This window comes from Crocodylus porosus, unplaced genomic scaffold (assembly GCF_001723895.1).
Source record: "Crocodylus porosus isolate Cpor-Errol unplaced genomic scaffold, CroPor_comp1, whole genome shotgun sequence".
NCBI lineage: Eukaryota > Metazoa > Chordata > Crocodylia > Crocodylidae > Crocodylus > Crocodylus porosus.
Window position 1 is genome coordinate 3,981,318 of NW_017728947.1, and position 11,322 is coordinate 3,992,639.

Sequence of the window (11,322 nt, forward strand, 5' to 3'; positions counted from 1 at the left end):
GCGGCCCTCCAGCCAGTTGGTGACCCGTTTGACTGTGTAGGTGTCAATGCCACAGTCCCCTAGTTTTTTAATGATTATGGGGTGAGAGACCGTGTCGAAGGCCTTCTTAAAGTCCAGGAAGACTATGTCTACTGCTACCCCTGCATCTAAGGATTTTGTGACCTGAAGGCCACCAGGTTGGTCTGACAGGACCTGCCTCTAATGATCCCATGTTAGTTGCCCCTAAGCATAACCTCCTCTGCTGGCCCCTTGTGGACATGTGCCAGGATAATTGTCTCAAAAAGCTTACCCAGGATTGAGGTAAGACTAACTGGCCTATAGTTTCCTGGGTCCTTCTTCCTCCCTTTTTTGAAAATGGGAACCACATTGGCCCTCTTCCAGTCCTCTGGCACCACACCAGAGCACCACGAGTGCTCGTAAAGCCGTGCTGGGGTCCTGCAATGACCCCTGCTAATTCCCTCAGCAGTCTGGGGTGTCCACTCCACTTTTCCCACTAGGTAATGTCAAATTATCCACCCATAGTAGGTCATTGGCTGATCAAGGAAGAGTGCCTGACTATTGATTGCTTAGTAGCATGTTGTCCAGACTAGTCTGAGTTGTCCCAGGTGATGAAATTTGATACTTTCTCCCCACCAGCCCCTGACAGAGCGTCCCACTGCTAAATGTCTCACTGTCTGGAAATATTTTTCTTGTATCTTGATTTTTTCCCTTTCTTAATTTCCCCCAGTTACCACTGCATTCTGAGTTAAATCTTCACCTGATGAAAATCACTTTGCTCCTCTTGAAATATATGAAATTACATCATTTTATATGAGCTCCGAATCTTCTCTTCAGCAAGGAAAGGAAATCAACATTTAGCAGAAAGTTATGGCATTTTGGTAGGTAGAATCATTCTGTAAAATTCTCCTGAATGTGGCACTGGCTCTTTAAGTCAACAACATCCACATATTCCTTCCCTAAGACAAAACACCTTTGTCTGTTTGTATTATACATGTTACAGTTCAAATTCCTGCATAGCCATTATAAAAAAGAAAGTGCATGTGGCTTGCAGCGTGGGCCTGTCTGCAGCTCAGAATGTGATTATTAATCATCCTGGGTATTAATAACAACATATTTTTCTGGCTGGAACATTTGATTTAATAAAGAAAAAGCATCATAAGTGGTTATAAATATTGATCACTGCCAATGACAGTAAAACATCTTAGATACAGGATTGCCATAGGACAATAAATCTAAAACTTTTCAGGCATGTTGCTTGTGTCAAGCACTTGTTGAGATACACTTACTAGGAGAGGAACTGCACTACAGTTTGAATCCATGAGGTGCTAAAGGTCCCTCACAACTGCCATCAGCTTCAGTAGAAATCCAGTATACTATTCAGTACCACCAGGAAGAGCTGTCACGTACCGAGGTATAGGCAGTTTGGCTGGTGGTTTGCACAAGCCATTAGCCAAGGTCCAACGGGTAGCCAAAGTCAAAGCCAGAGTCTAAGCCAGGGCTGAAACAGGAGACAGAGCAAGGTCAGGGATCTAGCCAGGTCATGCCTGTGAGAGTCAAGTTCCAACAAACTAAGACGTGAGGTAGAAGTTGAAATCCAAGCAAGGTCAGCAATGGGTGGTCAGATCTGGAATCAGGGCAGTCCACAGATAGCAGAAGCCTTATTGTCCAGACAGCTTCCCCACAAAACAGGAAAGTGTATATAGGTGAGAGGATCCAAACAAGGGCTGGGAGCCCCAAGCCAATCAGGAGCCAATGGTAGAAAGTCTTTCCTTGGCAGGGCCCCTTTCTTTGCCACTCTGCCTTCCATCATGAGCTGTGGCCTAGTGGAGAGCTGAGCTAGTGCTTGGGCCCTTAACCCCTGGATCAGGGGTCTGGGACCATGTGCTGATGAGCTCAGCTCCCACTTGCCTTCCCAAGAATACTTCCAACTCCATGCTGCAACCTCAGTCCCATTAACAAGCAGATTATTTCCAGGAAGCACTTTCTCCCCATTCTAGCTTGGATTTTCTTCTTACCACTCTCCTCCATTGCTACAGTAGAAATCATGCAGTGTAAACTGCTGTGGTTGGTGCTGCTTTGGCGTCAAGCAGCAGCCATCAGGAACATGCCTTTTACCTGTCATGACTGCCAGGGAAGGAAGAAATGCATAAGATGAGAACCAGGGGCTGCCTCTTTGAATAAGGAACAGGACACCCTCTTAGTGAGACTGAGATGTGAAGCGTCAAACAACATGCCTCGCACCTAGAGCTGGACCTACAATTTTCCCTTCCTTACTGGTTCATAGAATGACAGAGACCCTGGATTTTTTCCATAAATTGTTTGCATTACTTCACTAAAGCCTCATCCTTTTCCCATGTAGGAGGAAAAACCAAAAAGGCAAAAAGACTTCTCAAGGCTTTGGCTTTGAAGAAACTTCAGGTTTCAAAACAGTCTGCTCAAGTATTTTTCATTTTTCTCTGTCATGGAGTCCTAGGAACTTTTAGCTAGACTGGGCATAGAGAACATTTGCAAAGGCAAGAACAGCTTTCTGGCATTTCCCCAAAGCAGTTGGCCATCCCATAACTGGATCACTACAGTCAGATGCTGTACATCTGAACGGTTGAGTAATTTAACCCATGGACTAGCTTCTCTGTATTTACAACCTTCAGCACAGCCCCCTTAAGCCATGTCCTTGAAAAGGGAAAAGTACTAAGTCGGAGAGCAAAAGCCTTCTACTCAGTCACTACTACCATCCACAAAGACACCCCACTCACTGTGTAATGGCATCACTAAGCCATATGGATGAATGGCTCCTGGGGACAGCCTGTAACACCCACAGGACTCCTTATACATTATCTTTACTGTCCGAGATGCTGTACCAAATCTTTTGAGCCTCCCCCACAGAGAGAACAGCATAAATTGGTGTCAGTAGGCTCAGTCCTCTCCTCCTATGCACATATGTGCACAGACTGCTCTGCCAAAAAGAGAAGGGCCAGCATATGCAAGCCACAAGGGGATATGTGTGATTCACCTTCCCTTTGTCAGGATCTAGTCCCAGGGCCTGGTTTACAGACATGCTGAATGCCCAGGGTGCCAAGTGAGTCAACAAAAGCTGTGTGTGCTCAGCGCCTCCAAAACAGTAGCACTTAGCACATGTGGTAGAGTACAAACAAAGGGCTTGATCCAGGAACACACTGGGCACCTTCATTCCCTCTGGAGTCACTGGGAATGGAGGGGACTTAGGACCACCCAGCAGCCATTACGCACCACGCAGGATTGGACCTGCTGGTAGAAAATGAGGCTTCCCATGACAGCGCTAAAGCATTCCCAGCCCCCACCCATTACAAAGAAAGCCTGGCAGAACAGGAGCCTGTTTGTCTGCAGCCTCGGCACAAACAGTTTCTTCTATAAATACATCTCACATGAGCAATTAGCCCAGACAATAAAGACGATCCCATCCCTGCCGACTGGCTCAGGGAAGCAGCCTTTTGTTGGCAGGGATCAGAACAATTAGCTCTCCCTCCTCCAACTCTCTGCCCCCTTCTTCACTGAGTGCTGGGTTTGACTTTGCAGCCAGTCCCCTTCCATTTACAGCCTCCTGGTCATGTGGGCTGGGAGTGCTGGGCCTGGCTTCAATGCATGTGACACCAAAAATAGCCCCCAAAATAGCCCAGTGCTGAGGATGGGGGGCGAGGGGTAGGGAAGGAAAAGCACAGGTCATTACTTGGGCTACTGTAACACCAGAGGGTCTCTGTGAAGCGAAGTTATTTTAAGGACAGACAAAAATTATGCTGTGAAATTGAAACAGGAGTCAGCTGTGCTTGGAACTTATCCAGCACTGCTCAGCTGCCATTCTTATCCCTGGCTAAATTCAATTATTTCTCTCTGTCTCCTTCTCTCACCCTTTCTCCCCTCTGTTCTCTTACACTGCTATATTTATTACTTTAATTTCCTTTGGAGCAATAAAACCTAAAGCAATATTAGGAAATAACAACAATAACAATAATAATAATAATTATTATTATGTAGTCAGGAGCAGAACTGGGGGGAAGAAGCACTGGTGCAATTGCATCTCCCCTCCCCACCCCTCGCATTCCACCCTGCTTTAATTCTTGTCCACACAGAGTTTCAGGTGATGCTAAGAGTCACTTGACTTCATATCCCTCCTAAATTTTTTACTCCACAGATATTAAGAACCCTCTCTTCTTTTTAATGGTCTTGATGTTCCACCAGTCAAGCTACCCTTTGTTCTGCAATTCTGTTGTCTGCTAGCTGCTTCTGCTGATGAAGCTCCTATTTCACAGCCCTGAAGATTGGTTTGAACTCATGGGCGACTGGTGCCGCCTTAGTTGGGGGGGGCACGTGACCCCCTGCGACCAGTTCAGCTGACAGGGGTGGCTCCCCCGCCCCCAGGGCCGATCCTGTTGACAGGGGGTGGTTCCTCCATGGCCAATCTCGCTGCCCAGAAGGACCCCTGCGGCCGATTCTGTGACAGACAATCACTTCAGGGAGTGGCTGCAGCGATCGGCCAGCACTTGCAGGGGGGGGCACCAGCACTTCTGCCTGCCCCCGCCACTTATTGCCTAAGTGGCGAGCGTGGCTGGTCAAGGGGTGCACACATGCCCCTGATATGCTTTGGCACTGTTTGAACTCATTCCAGTTAAGTTATAGATTCATAGATGTTAGGGTCAGAAGGAACTTCAACAGATCATTGAGTCCAACCCCCTGCTGAGGCAGGAAGGAGCGCTGGGGTCAGATGACCCCAACCAGATGCTTATCCAGCCTTCTCTTAGAGACCCCCAAGGTAAGGGAGAGCACCACCTCCCTTGGAAGCCCATTCCAAATTTTGGCCACCCTCACTGTGAAGTTTTTCCTGCTGTCTAGCCTAAATCATTGTTCCTCATTACCCCAAGAGGCACCTTGGTGATCAGAGCATCTCCAATCCCTTGCTGCATCTCCCTAATGAGTCTGTAGGCATCTACAAGATCACCTCACAGCCTTCTTTTGTGGAGGCTGAAGAGATCCAGGTCCCTTAGTCTCTCCTCATAAAACTATCCAACCATGAAGGGACTTGAACCCTCAATCTTCTGATCCGAAGTCAGACGCCTTATCCATTAGGCCACATGGTCACAGTTTACTGTGTGTGGCTTCAATCCTAAACAGAATAATACAGCCCAAATCCCTAGCATATTACTTCCTTTTTAATTTATAGTTCATATGTGGTGATGCACCACACCATCTGTACCCCGCTTTTCAAAACTCAAGATCTGCCCATGTATGTATTTACATTGTGATAGTAGCTAATGTTCCAGTCATAAAACAAGCCCTACTTGCAGTAGGTGCTTAAAAGACATGTAACCAAAGACAATCTGTGCTCTCAAGAGTGTTATACACAGCTAACTTCATCACTCTATCCATACAAGTGCTCAAGAGGACTCCTGGTCTGGAAAAGAGATGTTGCAGTGGCCAGAAAGTCTCTTGCAGTTTTCCCAGATTGATGCACAAGCTCTGGGTCTCATCATTTCTAAATTGTTCTTCTTGCATAAAGTGCAGGACAAGTCTTGGAGAGGCTGACACCTACACCTAGGCTACAAAGCTTGAATCATTTTTCTGGCTGCTCCCTGAATTGCCAGAGGTCTGGAGGAGGTGTGTCTCCTTAAACAGAAAGGCTTGTCCATGCTAGGGACAGGGGTGTGTTTGTGCATGTGTTTGAAGGGTGGAGAAGTGCTAGCTCACATCTAACTAAAATGGACAAGGTGATTATCTGTCAAGTTAAACACTAGTGTTAACCTTGAAATGCTGACTTAAGAAAATGACAGCTGCCTTATCTCCACCCAGAGTTGATCTCCCTTTTCCCTAGTGAGAAGTAATTAGCCATGTTTGTCTGAAGTCAGGGAGAAGGCAGGGCAGGGGGCACCTTAGAGACTAACTGATTCAGAGAGGCATAAGCTTTCCTAAGGGACATCTTACTTCATCTGAGTAAGCTGTGTGTGCTCAATGCCTCTAAACAGCAGCACTTAGCTAATGTGGTTGAGTACAAACAAAGGGCTTGATCCAGCAATGTGCTGTGCAACTTTTCCCCACTGGCGTCTTTCCTCTCTAATGAAGCAGGCTGCACCCGATAAAGCCTTATGTTTCTCTAAACCTGTTAGTCTCTAGGGTGCCGCCCTGTCCTGCCTTCTGCCTTTACCCTAGTAGGGATGCATCACTGGTTGGTCGGTAGGATGCTTAGGTATGGCCCCTTACAAAAACAGCCCTGCAGCCTCACCTCCCCTAAGAAAGCTGCTGGCCAGCCTGACAATGTCAGAGGATGAAATCTCTGAGAGGTTCCCAGGCAGGGTGAAATGATCCTCAGTGTGCATTGAGGGTGAACTTGGGCACACACCCAACAAGGTAGAGATAATGCATTTTATAGTAACAGTTTGCTAAGGTCTCAAAACCCCCCACTAATTTGGTTTGGTCTTGGCTTGCAGGCTTCTCCTGCTGATTTTGCAGCAGTTTATTGTGAGGTGCACAGATTCCAGAGTGGGGAGCACCAATGCCTAGCTAGGTCTACCAAGCCAGAGACTCATTTCCTGTTGCACAACAGTCTCTGTGTATTGTCTAAACTAGCCCAGAAAGGCCATCAGACATGTGTAGGGCTTCTCCTAAGGAGAACACACCCCAGTGGAAAAGACTTCTCTTCCTGATGAAGATACACCTCTGCACTCTTTCCAGGCACAGTAACCTTCCTGGGAAAATCAGAAGGAAGAGGAGGTAGGTGGCCAGAAATAAAAGGAGGGGGCTTTCTAGCCAAGGCATACCTGGGAATGCAGGTGTCCCTGCAAAATCCCATAGGAACCATAAGCATAACTCAGAATAGCCCTGAGGGCTACCTTGGCAAGCAAGAGGTCTACACCACAATACCCCTGAACTGGGGAGGGACCAGCTGCATCTCCATCCTGGCACTGGTGCAAGCTGCTTCCCTCCTCCTGGAGCTGTGCGGACATTACTGAAGATGCTGGCACAGAAGCAAAGGAGGAAACCCAGAGATGTGCTGTATCTCCAGCTGCTTTAAATACATTTATTTGGTGTGTGTGGGGAGGAGGGGAGGGAGGTTAGTTTGAAAACAGAAAAGGGAAAAACTAACAAGGAAAGGGAAAATACAGTAACCTCTTCAGAGGGTGCTATCAGTACTGATCGTGAGAAACCTCACCACTGACTGTCCCTTTAGCAGTGATTCAGCACTCCAAGCCAAACTGAACATTGTGTGACCAGAGAAAATGGGCTAGGAGACAGGGATGGGGAAGTTTTGTTATAATTGTTATTGCTATTTTTATTTCAGTAACCTGGACCAGAACCCATAGTTCTAGGTAATGACTAAACACAAAATAAAGGCATGCTAGGCTTTGCACTGGTATACAGGTGGGGTAGCTGAACCAGTACAAATATTCCCACAGGAAGACTCGCTAGCATAAGAATCCAAGAAATGAGATAATTTCTCCTGGGACTGTTATATCGAACTCTATATTGACGGGACCAGGCACTCAGGAATTACTAGTAAAGCCATCAAAATCATGAGATATGCTTAAAAATTACGAGTTTGTTTAGAAGCAGTAAATTGGGGGTTTCTTTCTCTTTGCCTTCTGGTCTCTGATACACTTGGCTTGTGTTTCCAGACTTTTCTGTGCAACCCTGAAGGCCAGGAGCTCATTTTCTCTAAATTAAAGTTGAGATTATCCTGTATTCACATGACTTCAGGAGCTGGCACTTTAAGAAGAACAGGCAATATTGCAAAGCTGATGATAAAATCTTGAGAACAGAGACACTGGGGTTTGCTGTTATCCTGATTTTGAGAGCTGGCCAGTGCCTCCCTATTTGAGAAGCTCTCTTCAATCAGCCGCATTCTGGAGAGTAATAACCAATTAATATCACAGTTTAAAATCCAAACTCCAAGGCTGGCCAAGCAGCAGATTTTGAAGGACCAGTTACATTAGTAATTATTGGGCTCTGATGGCAATCTGTTGCCTTGGTTGCCTCATATAAGTACCAAAGAAGACTCAATGGCACCATCTGATGGTCAAAGAAGAGCAGGAAGTACAATTTAAAAACCCAGCCTTTCGCAGATTGATGGGGAGCAGAGTGGCCAAGGGGGTTTGCAATAGTGTTTTCCCAAAAGCTGACCAAGGAGCTGGACTTGAAAGATGGGTAAGGTAAAAGCAGAAAGTCTTGGTGGGGAATCAGGAGGGTGCCTGTGAGAAGGTTTGGGCATGCTGGAGGAGGAAAAGGGGAATCTCATCCTCTTTCACCCTCTGTTGCAGCTGTCAGAAGGGCTAGGAGCATCTCTGAACCAGGTTTACAGAAAGCAGGGTGTGGAAAGGAGGATAGCAAGATTTGCAAACCTGATCAGGAGCAGCTTTAAGAGCTTAGCATCTTACTGGTAAATTGGCAGAAGTCAGGAAGGCAACACAGAAACAATGTTTCCACCACAGTGGGTTGAGGGTGTGGCAGGAGGCATCTTTGAGGTTATCTGAGCCTAGCTAGTCTTCAACAGCCGGTTGTACCAGCTTAGCTGGCCAGTGGCTCTTTCATGCAGCCAAAGCCTGCAGGGGTACATGGTACAAAACACTATTTATTGTATAACCTACAATCCCTGAAAAAGAGACAGTCACTGTCCTCAGAGGCATATTGGAAAGGTGATCAGCACAGACATGTGGGGCTGAGCTTTGAAGTGGGTGCAGGAGGACTTGGCAGACCGTGTGTTCATTACTCCTGTGTGATTTAATTTTAAATAAGAGTTAACGAGCAGTTAATTACTAGGTCATATTTCATCGATTTTTCAATTTAAGGTTTTAATTCTTTAGCAAGAGCAGGAATATTCCTTCCCCTTTTCCTGTGCCTGCCTCACTGGACTAATTCACCTATAGTTCTGAGTGCTAGCAATGGCCACGGACCTGTCTTTTTGTATTCTCACACTTTCATCATTCCTGTCTACAAGGGAATATAACTATAACTGTAGTAAACCTCATATCTTAATGATGGTAGCATTTGAGGAAAAAGTCCAGAGTAATTTATGCAGCCCTAGGTGGTCACAGCCATTATAGTTAAATGACCCCACAGAGAAAACTCAATGACTTATAGTCAGTTTGGCCCAGCAGAGACTAGCTAAGATCTTCTTCTAGATAAAATGAACTAAAACAAATATGTGGAGTTTTCTCTATCTTGAGATATGGAAGCAGAGGAATTACCCTACGCTACACCTTCTCCTTTTCCTTCTCCTTAAGTCCTTGTCATAAATTAGATGTTTTACCAGAATCATATGTACCTGAGATTGTTGATGACAGGGTATTTAGCAGAATGTACCAGCTTCATTGGCATCTGACAGGCTGTAGTGTGAACATTTCTGCTATGGCCGTTACGGCATTGGGAGCTATATTACCCTATACTGAACCAGATCAGTGGTCCTCCTACTCCAGTGTCCTGTCTTCAGGAATGGCTGGTATCAGACAAATCAGAGAAAATAAAAAGACCTTTAGTAGGCAGTGTTAGGATTGCAGTTTGTGCTCCAATACGACCTAGAGAGCCTATTCAAGTCCCCGTCTCCCACAAACACACACAAGGAAATGCTAGTCTCTGCCTCATGCATAGGGCTTTCTGCTACTCTATCCTCTGTCCTCTATTGATATGAAACCCAACTCCTTGACAGACATAAAGGCATCTGGTTTCGTATCAATAGAGGACAACCGCACTGTCCTCTATGATGGCCACCCTACTCATGCAACTTACAATTTTAACCTGCCCCACAGGGAAAATAACTGTGTTAATGCCAGCATGAAAAGTGTTTTTTCCACAGAAGATGCCTACATGTAGGTTATGATGATGAAAGGAAAAACTCCTACTGTCCTGGATTTCACACCTCCTTGTGGTCTACCAGAGCTGTGTTAGAACATCACACAGTCGTCCTGTCTGACTGTTTCTTAATTTGGCTGCTGTCAAAGGCAAGTTAGTTTTCTGGGTGGAGCTGATAAAAGCAGGGGAGGATTTATTTCTGCCATTTGTTGGCAAACAGCCTTTGTGCAAATGCCTGCAATAGCTCCTTATTAATTTATAAAGTTTGCCTGGGCACTGAAAGTCTTTGAGGGGGAAGGAGGGAGTGGACAACAAATCATTGTATAAAGCCTAAGCCACCCAAAACTACAGATTCTGAAAATGCAATTGTCTTGCAAAAGCGAAGTCAAGAGAACACCATTAGTCTAGAGCAGGGCTGTCCAACTGGTGGCTCGTGAGGGATTAATGTGCAGCTCCCAGATTCTCACCTACTACCATTCCCCCTATTGCTCCAGCTGCAATTTGTAGCTAGACTTGCCAGCCCTGCACCCCACTCCAGCTACCACTTCCTGCCTTTGCTCCAGGGAGTGGGGAAGTGTGGCAGTGCAAAGATCTGAGAGTTAGTCCAGGACCACATGGGGGGTGGGGAGGGAAATCCTGCTCACATGGGACAATGGTGGGGGCTGGCTGTGTGGGCGTGTGGTGCAGCACTTGTGGTGGGGGAGGGAGGAGAGCATCTGTGCAGTGTGCCTACGACCAGTTGTGACGTATAGGGAGTCGCTGGTGCACCCCCTGACAGGCCGTGCTCCCCGCTTAGGCGATGGGCATGAGGGCAGGCGGGAGTGCTGATGCCCCCTCCCCCCCACCCTGTGAGTGCTGGCCGTGGAGTGGGTGTGCCAGATGTAGCACGTTGACCCCTTCTGGGAGTGCCACGGCTGCTTCCCAGTCAGTGAGATCAGCTGTGGGGGAACCTGCCTCCCAGTTGGCAAGATTGGCTGTGGGGGGGGCAAGTGCCCCCCAAACTAAGATGGCACCAGTCACCCATGCCTGGGACAGCCCCCATGGCATCTGGAACCTGGAGGCTTAGAAGTTGGAAAGCCCTGATCTAGAGAAAGAGGATAGCAGTAAGGGTTAAAGCACTAGTGTGAAGTCTGAGGAGCTGAGTTTTGTGCCTTTTCTGCAACTGTTCTCCTCCTTCCCTCTCCTCTTACCTGCCCACCCAGACCTCAGGCAGCACGCTTAATCGCTTTGTGCCTCAGGTCACCATTGGCAATAAGAGAAAGAAATGCTATCTCCTCTCTTGGTTGAGATTGCAAGCACTTCAGGTCTGTGGGTAGAGACGCACCTGCCATGGAACTTGGTGGCCACCTGCACTGGAGCCTCACTGACTGCAGCACTTGGGCTAAGTTGTGGCCAAAGCTCATGCCCATCTTGTCATCCCAGTACCTTTTACTGACAGCAGCAGGAAGCTTCAGAAGAAGGTACAAGTTACTCCGAGGGTAGACAGAAGGCAAGTGAGTTCTGTCCATCCATGGC

General features: G+C 47.0%; 1 long non-coding RNA gene and 1 other non-coding gene across 2 annotated transcripts in view; one reads left to right on the forward strand and one right to left on the reverse strand.

Moving 5' to 3' along the window:
- LOC109320969 overlaps positions 1 to 10,522 on the forward strand; it is a 17,957-nt gene extending 7,435 nt beyond the window's left edge. The window contains exon 3 of the long non-coding RNA XR_002103905.1: positions 10,512 to 10,522. This is a non-coding gene — a long non-coding RNA (uncharacterized LOC109320969). The remainder of the gene's footprint in view (positions 1 to 10,511) is intronic.
- On the reverse strand, positions 5,036 to 5,108 carry TRNAR-UCG. Its single transcript has one exon. It is a non-coding gene; the product is annotated as a tRNA-Arg (tRNA).
- Positions 10,523 to 11,322: the final 800 nt, after the last annotated feature.